Source organism: Haliotis rubra, unplaced genomic scaffold (assembly GCF_003918875.1).
Source record: "Haliotis rubra isolate DU_JTF1 unplaced genomic scaffold, ASM391887v1 Scf62, whole genome shotgun sequence".
NCBI classification, from domain to species: domain Eukaryota; kingdom Metazoa; phylum Mollusca; class Gastropoda; order Lepetellida; family Haliotidae; genus Haliotis; species Haliotis rubra.
Genome location: NW_025767324.1, coordinates 630756 through 642767, shown reverse-complemented (window position 1 = coordinate 642767; position 12012 = coordinate 630756). Strand labels below are relative to the sequence as shown.

The 12012-nt window shown below is 42.0% G+C and overlaps 1 long non-coding RNA gene across 1 annotated transcript; it reads left to right on the top strand.

Moving 5' to 3' along the window:
- Positions 1-9355: 9355 nt before the first annotated feature.
- Positions 9356-11753, top strand: LOC124256161. The gene is made up of 2 exons (XR_006892839.1): positions 9356-9775; positions 10989-11753. It is a non-coding gene; the product is annotated as an uncharacterized LOC124256161 (long non-coding RNA).
- The last annotated feature ends 259 nt before the right edge of the window (positions 11754-12012 follow it).

Below are 12012 nucleotides of genomic sequence, written 5' to 3'. Positions count from 1 at the left end.
GTTTAGAGACCCTCTTAAATATCTTATTATGATATTAGGACATCTGGAAAATGTCCTTCTTCATGGCGCGATGCTATTATTGTTCCTATCCCTAAACCAGGACGTGACCATACTGATCCTTCGAATTATCGACCGGTCTCTCTAACTAGCTGCGTTTGCAAAACCATGGAACGCATGATAAATGATCGACTTGTTTGGGACTTGGAAACCAATAACCTTATAACAGATATGCAATGTTGTCTCTGTAAAAACAGAAGTACCATGGATCATTTAGTGCGTTTAGTATCCTTTGTTAAAAATTCCATTATTCAAAAACAACATGCAGTGTCTATCTTGGGCTCAGTAATAAACCCGCCTTCTTCCTTCTCCTCCTTGGCAATTAGTGACGCCACAAGTTGATCTAACACTGACAACGTTTAAAAAACCCAGAAACTAAAGAATTACAATATAAACATGAATTTAATCAATTAAAAATGAAATATAATACATACAAATCCTTATTTACAATGGCTCCGAGGATGGTGGCGCATTTGCTTGTGCCACTGTCAATGAATGAGTGAGTGAGTTAGAATTTAACGTCACCTCGGCAATATTCCAGCCATATAGTGCCGAGAAAGATTTTCCATACACAATAAATATAAGTATCACAGATGGTGTTTAAAACTAGCATGTAAATCTGAAACTAGTTTATTTACGAAGACAATACAATATTAAAACAGGCGATAGGTCGCCAACAACTGAAGGTAGATCACCAAACTAGGAACCATGGGGACCTACAGTGCCTTTGCTACCTGCATGGGCCACTGCCATTGGATCCAGAACGATATCTTCTCAATAACCAGCTAACAGCTCTTTTTTTACAGCAGAAGCAAACGCCATATTAACGGCTCTTAAATATATTCAAAACTACCCTATAATAAACAATTTGTAATCTTTTCTGACTCTCTTTCGTGTCTTCAGGCTACTAAAAACTTGTCTTCTAAACATCCACATTTAATTGAAATTATTGACTTACATAATGACCTTGCAAATGTCCAGTGCAACATCGTCCTCTGTTGTTTACCCATCCAAGCTGGTATTTCTGGTAAGGCTATGGCTGATTTTGCTTGGGTAAAGTATCAGTACGGTCAGATAGTGAGGTAAGGTAAAATTGGGTTTTACGTCGTGCTTGAGAGTATTTCGCTCATATGACGACGTGCATGTGTGTGTATGTGTATGTGTATGTGCGGCTGCTTGTACTTACCCAGACTGAGGCTTGTTTTATAGTGCTAGCCCACTGAGATACCATACCGCAGTGAAGCACGAATACCCCACTCAGACACATTATACTGACTCCGAGCCGACAACTCCTTGTCCATTAAAGCAGAGCGCCAGGCAGGGACCAACAAGTACTATATTTTAACGTCTTTTGGTATGACGCGGTCGGGGATCGAACCCGTGACCTTCCGCTCTCCGGGCGGACGCTCTAACCACTACACCACGGAGGCGGTCAGTACGGTAAGAAGGAATAATTGTATGTCCATTGAGTAATGCACATCGAGCAATGATAAGGGGTTACGGTACAAACCCAGGTACATGCAGGCATGCATTTAACCGGACACCTATCTGCAATGGCTTTGTTTATGTACAAATGAATAAAAAATACAACCACAACAGGAAATAAACAAGCAACAAAATTAATATGTGGTATTAGCTTTTGAAACGTCATGTCTGTGGTAGACACACGGGGAGGTTCGTCATGTCTCAAGGGTCTGTGGTGGACACACGGGGAGATATGTCACGTATCTGACCGGACAGCGGAAGTTCCAAGGTTTGATCCCTGGGTATGTCATTCCAAATCACGTAAACATTCCTACTGCTTCGTTGCCCGGCACTGAAAAGATAAAACAAGCATCGGTCGGCTTGGAGACAATATACTGACACTCGGTATGGTATCCTACTATCTTTGTGGGTTAACACATCTGAATATACGGGTATAATTCAAGTATGCACTCGCATACGCACACAGGCATATGCATGCACGTGTTTAGAGAAGGTTAAAAATCTCAAACGCCACGGTTAACCATATTTCGCCGCGCCTCACTGATGAAAGTCCATGACCTTAGTTTAACAGATGTGACAGATGGTTTATAATCTAATTGAAAAGAATGGTGACCACTGTTTGAACTTTGTACAGGTCTGTCATTTCACAGTCGAAACACAACATCTATGGACGCTGCTCAACGAAGAACGTATAAAGTAGCCATAGTTCTGTGTTTGACTCAATAATTATCGATGCATACTTGTTTGCAAATGACATAACTGATTTGTCCAAAAGGAGGTACTCATTAAGCCAAGCAACACATTGTTCAATTATTGAATCACAAAGCTCATCAGTCGTTCCAGAGCAGATGGATAGACACGAGATTAAAGGGGGACAAGGCTCTGGAAAGCTGTCAGTCCTAGCAGAGCAGAGGGGCAGACACGAGATTAAAGGGGGACAAGGCTCTGGAAAGCTGGCAGTCCTAGCAGAGCAGAGGGACAGACACTAGATTAAATGGGACAAGGCTCTGGAAATCTGGCAGTCCTAGCAGAGCGGTGGGATAGACACGAGATTAAATGGGACAAGGCTCTGGAAAGCTGGCAGTCCTAGCAGAGCGGTGGGATAGACACTAGATTAAATGGGACAAGGCTCTGGAAATCTGGCAGTCCTAGCAGAGCGATGGGGTATACACGAGATTAAAGGGGGACAAGGACATTTGCCGTGGGTTCCGCCCCTGTGTCGTTGGAGGACGGGAATCTGGTGGTTGAGGGCACTGGTTCCAGGAACAGCGTTCCTTTGCCAAACACACCACTTCGGCCCTGACTTCACCTAGAAGGGTGGTAGAACTGTCCCGATTCTATCAATCGGCTGGTCATGCCAAGCCCTGTGCTTGTATATTGTGCTGCACAAATCTATTATATACTTGGTGGCATTAAAAACGCAATGCCAATTTCAAACAAAGATATTTAATACAACTTGCCAGTCACCAGACTCGTGGGCAAAAGACCCGTCGAAGCCATCAAAATGAAATCAGTCAAATCGTCACCAGCGGCGGCGGCACGTCGCGATAAAACAGAGAAAACATTACCGGACCGTGTCAGCGTTAGGTACTTATACCAGCCGGGCGAATACGAGGGAGACAACAGAAAGCGCGCCATCGATCCGATATGGTCCATGAAAACGTACAACATCGACCTGGTCGACATCAAAGACGGCCAACCGAATTTGTACTACTTGAAAGACGGGCCACCGAGAGCATTCGTCCGAGAGGAGTTGATGATCGTACCTCACGACACAGTCCTTTACACATCACCCACCGTGTGATGATAGTTTCTCGTCATGATTTTTTATCAGTCTTGCATGCCTATTTTTCTGCTTAATGTAGCCAGCCAGCCAGCCACCCGTACACCAAGCCGAGAGAGACACACGCACACGCACTGCGACTCGTCAGCCCACAGCGCTCGGAGGAGCAGCCACCCCCGAGGCGACCCGAGCCTTTTTCCCGACCGACCCCATGCTCACTTAAAAGTCAATATTTCAGAAACTATTCGACTGATTTTCATCAAATTTTGAATGCACCTCAGTAGTACACAATGGGGCTACGGGATTAGGGACTTCCCAAGGACTCAATTTAAAAATTGGTCCCGTAGCCCCATTGTGTATACTACTACTTTCCCTATCTGACATGACTGAAGCAGACACTGTTTCAGAGTTACACTCTCAAGGAGTCACTGCTGTACAACGGTTTACGTTTAAAAGAGAAAAAGAAATTCTAAAAAGCAATACCTACTTGTTTAATTTCCGTCTTCCGTCACGTCACGTCCAAACTCACTTAAAGCTGGTTATTGTCACCTTAGGGTAGATGCCTACATTCCTAATCCCCTGAGGCTTGAGGCTCCAAATCATACCATAATCCAGCTGCCTGCCACCGATGTGGAGGCAAATGTGAAGACAGTAATCCCTGCAATAACCCGTCTGCTTGTGTAAACTGTTCTGGAAGTCATCCCTCGTCATCCAGAGAATGCCCTACATGAAAACACCAGTCAAAAATTTCACGTGTCAAACATGACCGAAATATCACCTTTTTCGAGGCAAAGAAATACGTCATGGCTCAGGAAACTCCTGGCCTGTCTTATGCCGCCGCAACTGCTTCTACTTCTGCCTCTGCTGCTGCTTCAACTTCAATCCCCAGATCTCTTCCTTATAAATCGGTAGCTTGCCAGACCGAGTACACTTGCTCCAACCTTGATATCTGCCGCAATCCAAGTGAAACTTGCACAAGAAACATCCAGTTCACAAACATACATTCAATCTAAGGCATCTTGCGATAAGGATTCGACCTCATCTCACATAAAAACCATCATCTCAAAAATCAAAAGCAGACATAAATTAGAAACGAATTGAAAAAATCAAATCCAAATTTCTAGAACTGAAACAAATAAATAGAATCAACGTGGTAGAACCCCGAAAGGGGCTAATAATCAGGTCCAAATATTTAACAAGTTTGGATCACTCGAAGACATGGATATGTCCGACCACAACCATGGTAGGACACATAGCTTGTCGCCCTCGAGGAAGGTAAGTGGTCCATCTCCTGTTAATCCCCAGAAGTGGTAGCATCTTCACCTCTAATACAATGGACTGGCTGACTGAGTTTAGTTTTACGCCGCTTTTAGCAATATTCCAGCAATATCACGGCAGGGGACACCAGAATATAATGGAACTGAGGACTCAGGACAAATTTGAATGATTTACATCTTTTAGTCCAAGATTTTAAACCGTCGGTATTCTGCTTACAAGAGACATATGTAAAGCAGACTGATCATTTTTAATTTTGTCAATATAATGCATACTATTGTTTTTTTTCCTCCAAGCGATAAAGCCTCTGGAGGATGTTCAATCCTTGTTCGGAATGATGTAATCCACAGCCCTGTTATACTTCAAAGAACTCTCCAGGCCGTTGCAGTAAGACTTGCGTTGCATGTTGCAGTTACTCTGTGCTCTTTGTACACTCCGCCTTCATCATCTGTTCAGCATGATGAACTCCCTAAACCTTGTATAATCATGGGTGATTTAAATGGGCACAGTCCACTGTGGGGTAGTACTAATACAAACGCCAAAGGTAAATTGCTGGAGGATTTCATTTCAAATAATGATCTATGCATTTATAGCGACGGTTCAAATACGTATTTACATCCTGGCACAGGAACCTATTCAGCTCTTGATTCGTCTATTACTGACTCTAACCTGTTGAGTGAATTTGAATGGTCAGTCCACGAGATATACGATATGCGGAAGAAAAATGATCTAATGCAAAAGAAGTGGGACACCCAAGTAGGTATCAACAAATTACATGCAATTAAACCAACTATAATTTACATAGATTTATGGTGGTTGAAAAACTTGTTTTAGTCACGATATGGCTGAAATAATGTCGATGTGACTATAAATCTTAACTCACTCATTCTATTGAGTCGGAAATCCGGTTTCCGGATAAAAATAGTGAACCTCATTCGTCCGAAGGACACGCTGTTGTGAACCAGACAACCACCATGGCGCACGATGTTTGATCTACCGACATCATGCTGGTGGTGATCTTTTAATTACTTTGCAATTCATCACTTGACATCCGACACCATGTTGGTGATGATGTTTTATCTACACTACAGTTCATCACTTGGCATCAAACATCATGTTGGTGATGATGTTTTATCTACTCTACAGTTCATCACTTGGCATCCGACACCATGCTGGTGATGATCTTTTATCTACTCTACAGTTCTTCACTTGGCATCCAACATCATGTTGGTGATGATGTTTTATCTACTCTACAGTTCATCACTTGACATCCGACAACATGCTGGTGATGATGTTTTATCTGCACTACAGTTCATCACTTGGCATCCAGCATCATGCTGGCGATGATGTTTTTTCTACTCTACAGTTCATCACTTGGCATCAAACATCATGCTGGTGATGATGTTTTATCTACTCTACAGTTCATCACTTGACAACTTACATCATGCTGGTGATGATGTTTTGTCTACTCTACAGTTCATCACTTGGCATCCAGCATCATGCTGGCGATGATGTTTTTTCTACTCTACAGTTCATCACTTGGCATCTAACACTATGCTGGTGATGATGTTTTATCTACTCTACAGTTCATTACTTGGCATCTAACATCATGTTGGTGATGATCTTTTATCTACTCTACAGTTCATCACTTGGCATCCAACACTATGCTGGTGATGATCTTTTATCTACTCTACAGTTCTTCACTTGGCATCCAACATCATGTTGGTGATGATGTTTTATCTACTCTACATTGGCATCCAACATCATGTTGGTGATGATGTTTTATCTACTCTACAGTTCATCACTTGACATCCGACAACATGTTGGTGATGATGTTTTATCTCGATACAGTTCATCACTTGGCATCCAACATCATGCTTGTGATGATGTTTTATCTACTCTACAGTTCATCACTTGACAACTTACATCATGCTGGTGATGATGTTTTATCTACTCTACAGTTCACTCTACAGTTCATCACTTGTTTTGTCATACAGTTCATCACTTGGCAACAACTATGCTGGTGATGATGTTTTACCTACTCTGCAGTCCATTACTTGGCATCCGACATCATGCTGGATATTATATTTCCTTCGGTTGAAGGATGAATAAGAAGGAAATTGCTTTCTCCAGGGTATGTAACTCTGGACAGGGTAGGTGTGGATGTTGATAGGTGGCGTTGCTATAAGGGTATATAAAGGTAGTGTAAGCCGTGTACGTCATTCTCGCATCACGTGCAGCTACGGTCTGTTGATTTATTTTCAAACCTTACAATGGAGGCTAAGATTGACGCCATTTTGAAGAACTTGGAGACAAGTCAGCGAGAGCTTCATGATGCTCTGGATACTAAGATATCGGCCCTCAGAGAAGAGTTCAGTCAAACCACAACTGACGTTAAGAAGCTTAAGGCGGACAAGGACTATATTTGGTCGAAGGAGGGTAATAAGATTCAGTACAATTTTAATCAAGAGACTATTCAGTGCTTAAATCATGTAATTTCATCTATTCACAACGAGATGCTTGAACAGGCAGAGTCCATGATCGTATCAGAATGTGAACGACTGAAACTGAGGAACAAGCACATCAGGATCGCGGACTCCTCTGAAGGCGGTTGGGAGACGGTGAGACAATATGTTTCTAATGAACTCGCTGACAATTCTGACGATGATCGGGCTATTTTCCGTGCTAACAGCAGAGCTGTCAGGAAATTGCGACAAAAGCGGGGAAGATACGCGCCGTATGCAAGTAGAGCTGCTCGTAGGAGTTCTACAGTTAGTCGTCCCGTGCAGCAAGCGGCCAGCGTTTCTAACGGCCCTCAGCATATCCAGTCCGTTAACCAGCCCTTTCGTACCAGAGGTCAGCGTTCAGGAGCATGTTTCGCCTGTGGCGAGTTTACCCACTTCCGAAGAGACTGCCCCTATACCAGTGGCGGAAGTCAGGGAACGTCAATCGGAGTTAGTGCAGGCCAGTCGGGCCAGTGAGCAGAGGCAGGATTTGTCAGTTAAGTATACTTTTCAAGAATGTTTAAATGCTGTCGAGAATATTTATACTGAAAGCCTTACTGAAAACTATTCTGAATATGAACAGGGAATGTCGGAGATTTTGGTCAAGGGTCGGCTTAAACGCTGTTTACCATTTTGGATATCTATGGGTGCATCACAATTTGTAATCGATATTATTGAAAATGGATATAAAATTCCTTTTTTAACCAGACCTCCTGATATGTTTTCCAGAAACAACCAGTCGGCAATACAACATGCAAGTTTTGTGACAAAAGCTATTGATGAGCTGAAGAAGAAAAAATTGATTTGTAAATGTGATACGCCCCCTGTTGTCGTCAACCCGCTCTCTGTATCAGTGCAGTCCTCAGGCAAAAAAACGGTTGATTCTTGATTTGTCGAAAGTGAATAACTATGTTTCAAAATCTAGTGTGAAATATGAGGACTGGAAAACGGCTTTAGTTTATATACGTCAGAATGACTATTTGGTTAAATTTGATATACATTCGGCATATCACCATGTTGACATTTTTCCATCTCATACAGGTTTCCTTGGTTTTGGTTGGCCAGATAGTACTGGAATGATACATTTCTACAAATTTTGGTTTTGCCATTTGGCTTGACTTCGGCACCGTATGTATTTACTAAGATTACTAGACAGCTTGTAAGGAAATGGCGGGCAGAAGGTTACAGGATTGTTACTTTTTTGGACGATGGTATTTTATCAGGAGATTCGAATCTGCATACACTTGCCATAGGTTCTGCTGTCAAAGATGACATTCTTGCTTCGGGTTTTGTACCAAAAGTAGAGAAGTCCTTGTGGTCTCCCTCACAATCTTTGGAGTGGTTAGGTTTTAGCATTGACACTACAACAATGTCATTGAGTGTGCCTAACAGGAAAATTGACAAGCTTCTCAGTACGATACGTCATGTACAGAGTCTTAGTTGGAATCCGGTGCCAGTGAAGAGTGTAGCCTCTGTTGTAGGGCAGATCATTTCTATGAAATTGGTGGTTGGTGGCCTTGCTCAATTAATGACTAGATCTTTGAGTATGGATATTATTACTGCTAGGTCTTGGAGCAGTAAAATAAGACTTACTGACAGTAGTAAGCACCAGTTACAGTTTTGGCTAGATAACACTGGGCGTTACGTGTCAAGACGTTTGATTCAATCAGCAGGTATGAGGAAGCTGTTGTATTCAGATGCGAGTGACACTGGGTATGGTGGTTATTGTGTGGATGTGAACAAGGTGGTGTCACATGGTCAGTGGTCTGATGAAGAGCGTGGTAATAGTTCCACTTGGCGTGAGCTTCAAGCAGTGAATATGGTTTTGAAGAGCTTAGCACCAGGTTTGAGACATGAAAGGGTCAAGTGGTTTACTGATAATCAAAATGTAGTTAACATCGTTGAAAAAAGGTAGCATGAAAACACACCTGCAATCTATTGCGTTACAAGTATTCAATATTTGTTTTGAGTACAATATAGATTTGCAAATCCAGTGGATCCCTCGCAATGAAAATGAAGAAGCTGATTTTCTCAGTCGATTAGTGGACCATGACGATTGGGGGATTAGTAAAGGTGTGTTTCAGAGTGTTGACAAGAAATGGGGACCACATCAGGTTGATCGATGTGCTTCATACTACAATGCTAAGCTGACAACTTTTAACTCCCGCTATAGCAACCCAGGGTGTTCGGCTGTAGATTGTTTCACAGTGAGCTGGAGAGGAGTCATGAACTGGGTTGTCCCCCCCCTGTGTGTTTGATACCCAGAGTTATTGGACACATGTCTGAATGTCACGCTGTAGGCACGCTTGTTGTTCCAGAGTGGAAGTCGTCTGCTTTTTGGCCAATATTGTGCTCACAGTCTCGGTACATATCACAAGTGAAAGATTGCATATATCTGCCAAGATCAAAAGAAGCATATGTTGCTAGTAGAATAAGAGGAGGTCTGTTTGGTGAACATGATTTGCATTTCAACATGCTAGCATTGTTGCTTGATTTTCGTTAATGTTGATGTACCTGTTACAGGTGTGTTTCACGACGTTTATCAAGATGAGATTGGTTGTCTCCCTTCCCATGTTCGGGATCTCGCATATGAACTGCCTGATTTAATATCTCATGCAAGAGCTGAGTCCACAACAAAGAAGTATAGTATGGGTTATGCAGCATGGAAAAGGTGGGCGAAGAGTAATAACATGTCTGATGCGCTCCCTATATCTCCTTTGCATTGTGCAATTTATTTATTGTCTATTGTGCAAGAAAGTGATTCAGTATCGCCTGTTTTAAATGCTTATTATGGGTTGAGACATGCTCATTGCAGTGTTGGCTTGGTTAGTCCTACAGAGAATGGCTTAGTTAAAAATGTTGTAGAAGCTGCAAAGAGAAAATTGGCTCGAAAAGTAGATAAGAAAGAACCAGTTACAGTGTCTGTTTTAGAGCAGTTGTATGATGTAAAGGGTCATAGTGATTCTCTAATGGATTTGAGAATATTAGCTATTTGTTTGCTTGGGTATGCGGGATTTCTTAGATCTGCTGAGTTATTGAATATCACTCGAGCTGATATTGTATTTTGCCAGTCTCACATGATGCTGTTTATTGAGAAATCTAAAACAGATATCTACAGGGATGGTGCCTGGCTGGTTATTGGTCGGACAGGTACAAAGTTGTGTCCTGTAAGTTGTCTAGAAAGGTATTTGGTTCAAGCCAATATTGATCCATATTCTGACTGTTTTGTCTTCAGAAATTTATCTAAATGTGCCAGTGGCTATAGACTAAGGAAGGTTAATACGCCTATGTCATATAGTAGGCTGAGGGAAATATTTTTAGAAGCTTTCAGTCCTTTTGTTGATAACATTAAGAAATATGGACTGCACAGCCTGCGTAGTGGTGGAGCTACTGCAGCAGCTAACAATGGAATTCCAGATCGGATGTTTAAGAGACATGGACGCTGGCGAAGTGAGAAAGCTAAAGATGGATACATCAAGGATAGTTTAGAAAACAGGCTAAAGGTTTCCCTCTCTCTCGGGCTCTGACTTTCTTTGTTTCTCTCGGCCGTGTAGCGCACAGCGAGCCCTGTGTTGATACAATGTGTTGTGTCGTTTGTTAGAGTGGAATGTTGGGGGCTGGAGAAATTATATTTCCTTCGGTTGAAGGATGAATAAGAAGGAAATTGCTTTCTCCAGGGTATGTAACTCTGGACAGGGTAGGTGTGGATGTTGATAGGTGGCGTTGCTATAAGGGTATATAAAGGTAGTGTAAGCCGTGTACGTCATTCTCGCATCACGTGCAGCTACGGTCTGTTGATTTATTTATTGTTTTAACTTACAACTTTTATAAATCTGTAACATTTATATATATATGTATGAATGATATAATTTCCTGTGTTTCAGGGGTATGTTTCCTGCTGGCTGAAGAGCCATGAGAATACTTGGGTTCTCTACATTGTAAATAAGTGTGAATAGAATCTTGACAAGAATTATACAGACGGTGGTTTGTATTGGTGCTGAAGAGCCGTTATAATACTGCATGCATGCAATTTATGTGTTTGTGCCTGCTAAGAGCTGAAGAGCTGTTATGATATCTTAAGATTGAATGAAATAAATGTGGAATTTTGGTTGAGGAGCCATTATAATACCGTGTTGATAATGAATGGATGTTATGTCCTAGTTGGAGATAAGAGCCGTTCTATCATGTGTTTTCAGCGCTGAAAAGCCGCTGTGATACTGTGTTCAGATTGAATTAACTCGGTTGTATTCCGGGCTGAAGAGCCGTTATAATACTATGTTGGGATTGAACGACTTGTGTAATATGGGCTGAAGAGCCGTTATAATACTGTTATAATAACGATGGATTGAGGTTGAGATTGTATTTAATGTACATATTTGTGCTTTACACAGTTACTGTAAACCCTCCAGTCATGTGCTGCTGCATCGTTGAGGGAACACGGTTCCAGAGTTTTTCTTTAAAAGTTTATCTCTGGTTTTACGTGTCGGGCTTCGGCATGGTGTATCTGTAACTTGTCATGCGTGGTATATGCGTGGTGTAAATAAGTATCTTACAGGTAAACTACAATGGGATGATGATGATGACTATGATGATGGTGGTTAATGTAATAAATCTCGGCCGTGTAGCGCACAGCGAGCCCTGTGTTGATACAATGTGTTGTGTCGTTTGTTAGAGTGGAGCGCTGCAAACAGCGAGCCCTGATTGTTGATACAATGTGTTGTGTCGTTTGTTAGAGTGGAATGTTGGGGCTGGAGAAGTTATACCGAGATGTTGAATAGGACGCGGTTTGCATTTCTTTATGATCTCTGATCGTTTGACTAAAATCAACAACGGCAGTTTCTATAACTTCTACAAATTTACGTACAATGACAAGAGAGAGTTGGAGAGTTGTTGACACTCGCGGTGCAT